This window comes from Schistocerca piceifrons, chromosome X (genome assembly GCF_021461385.2).
Source record: "Schistocerca piceifrons isolate TAMUIC-IGC-003096 chromosome X, iqSchPice1.1, whole genome shotgun sequence".
In the NCBI taxonomy this organism is placed as follows: Eukaryota; Metazoa; Arthropoda; class Insecta; order Orthoptera; family Acrididae; genus Schistocerca; species Schistocerca piceifrons.
The window spans coordinates 636,677,642-636,679,994 of record NC_060149.1 but is presented as its reverse complement, the minus strand read 5'-3'; the positions used below and the strand labels follow the sequence as shown (position 1 = coordinate 636,679,994).

Sequence of the window (2,353 nt, the reverse complement as noted above, 5' to 3'; positions counted from 1 at the left end):
AGATACTTTCTAAAGTACGTACCTTTGTCAGTTGTAACCGGTAGCCACACAGGCGGTCCAAATATCCTGAGTGGAGACCACGTAGTCTTAGATTCACTGAGTATCTTCTCAAACGCCTCCGCGAAAACCAGAGCAGAACATACCTGAAACAAATACCTCTTAGTTACATGTAAAGTTTTTTGTTCGATCACTACCGTAAAACTGTTTACAGTTTCTTAATACCAAGTAGCAAAATGAATTTTTTCGTGTTTCCTTTAAGTTCCATTCTTTGGAGAGGCCCTAGATCTTCGCCAGCCTATGCCCGTTTTTCGTTACTTTTCAGATTGTGATTAATCTTACGATTGTTTTAATGTAATCTTAACACAGGTGCCTGCCGTACACGATGCAAGTGTAACACCCTTTTGAAGCTGCAGGCTAAGTTTGCGAGACAGTTCTTCCAGGAGTTTCCTTGTGAGGTTGGCTCCGACAGCTGACTGGTTTCCTTTGAAACGGCATATCCTTTCTGCCAAGTCACCTTACAGTATGTCTGAAGAAATTAGTCAGCCACCATTTCTTTCTTGTTCCCTTCACGCATGATGCATGGGAAGTATGACATCTCGTATTATTTCGGATGTCCCTGATTTTGCTGCCGTTATCGTTCCGTGGCGTGAATATTCGAGAGAATATGTTGCCCGACTTATTGGATAGTGCGTTCCTTGAATTTTAATGCTGAACCTTTCCATCACGCATATCATTTCACTTTCTGCCACTAGAATTGGATGGGCACCTCTACTGTTCTCTCGTTTTTTAGACGAACCAGTGACGAAATCCGCTACCCTTCTTTGATTCTTTTATCTGCTCTTCTAATCTTAAACGGTAAGGATCGTAGACTTACGAGATGTACCCAAAATTGTTTGGACAATTATTGTTTGAGCTACCTGCATCGGCAATTATTTTCTAGGAGTGAGTCCAAGTGGAGTGGCTAAAGGATGATTATCAGTATTACTGAGCAGCACGCACATTAAACATAGCTTATAAGTTAAAACTAATCGCAATAGGAGGTAAATTTTTGTGTTATGTGTAAACACGAATAAATTATAAATAGTGGCTATATGGAATGAGATTTTCACTCTGCAGCGGAGTGTGCGCTGATATGAAATTTCCTGGCAGATTAAAACTGTGTGTCGGGCCGAGACTCGAACTCGGGACCTTTGCCTTTTGCGGGCAGGTGCTCTACCAACTGAGCTACCCAAGCACGACTCACGCCCCGTCCTCACAGCTTTACTTCTGCCAGTACCTCGTCTCCTACCTTCCAAACTTTACAAAAGCTCTCCTGCGAACCAAGCAGAACTAGCACTCCTGAAAGAAAGGATACTGCGGAGACATGGCTTAGCCACAGCCTGGGGGATGTTTCTAGAATGAAATTTTCATTCTGTTAAGTTTGGAAGGTAGGAGACGACGTACTGGCAGAAGTAAAGCTGTGAGGACGGGGCGTGAGTCGTGCTTGGGTAGCTCAGTTGGTAGAGCACTTGCCCGCGAAAGGCAAAGGTCCCGAGTTCGAGTCTCGGCCCGGCACACAGTTTTAATCTGCCAGAAAGTTTCAGTGACTATATGCTTTTCAAATATTTACTACACATTTACAGACTGTCGTTCTAAGCCTGTGAATGGAATACGCACACTGTGTCGAGAATATGGTCGGAAAATCCTCCAGTGAGTGCGTACAACATGTGACGCAATACTTAACCCCACACCCTGGAGGGTGTGTGGTTAACATACCCGCCCCGTCCAAAGTTGCTATCGTTTCCACCGGCGCATGAGTGACTATTGCAGCGTAATGGGCCACATTAACGAAACCGGAAAGCAAGATAAGCGGTATTTGGAGAGTGAACTCATCGGCCGAAGCAAAGTTAGTAAAAGCGCTGCAGAAGGTGCAATTTCTTCACAAGCTTTTTGTTAATTTTATGTTTCTAATGCAATTCGACACCTTGTATGCTAAAACGGTAACCTATGATGTTCTGTGCCACTGTCAAGTCTGCCTAGCAACAAAATGTGTTTAGTGAATGGTCCATACATAGATCTTAGGAACTGGACAGCTGTACGTAATATCGAACTGTTATCCCTTTGATCAAATGGCAAATAAAGAAACTGAGATACGGTACGACGGCTAGATAACTCACGATAACATTTCCTAAATCGTTTCCGTAGTGGCAACATAGAGGCTACTTGCTGATCCATTATTTCGCTGTTGACTAGGAGTAATCAAGATTGTGTGTCCTAGATTCATTGAAATGAGATTTACCGGAGCAAAGCCTTCTGTAGCAGGTGCAAACAATTATAGAATGATACCTGAAGGGTCAAAATTCTACCGACAGAA

The 2,353-nt window shown here is 43.3% G+C and overlaps 1 non-coding gene across 1 annotated transcript; it reads left to right on the top strand.

Moving 5' to 3' along the window:
• Positions 1 to 1,480: 1,480 nt before the first annotated feature.
• Positions 1,481 to 1,555, top strand: Trnas-cga. Its single transcript has one exon. It is a non-coding gene; the product is annotated as a tRNA-Ser (tRNA).
• Positions 1,556 to 2,353: the final 798 nt, after the last annotated feature.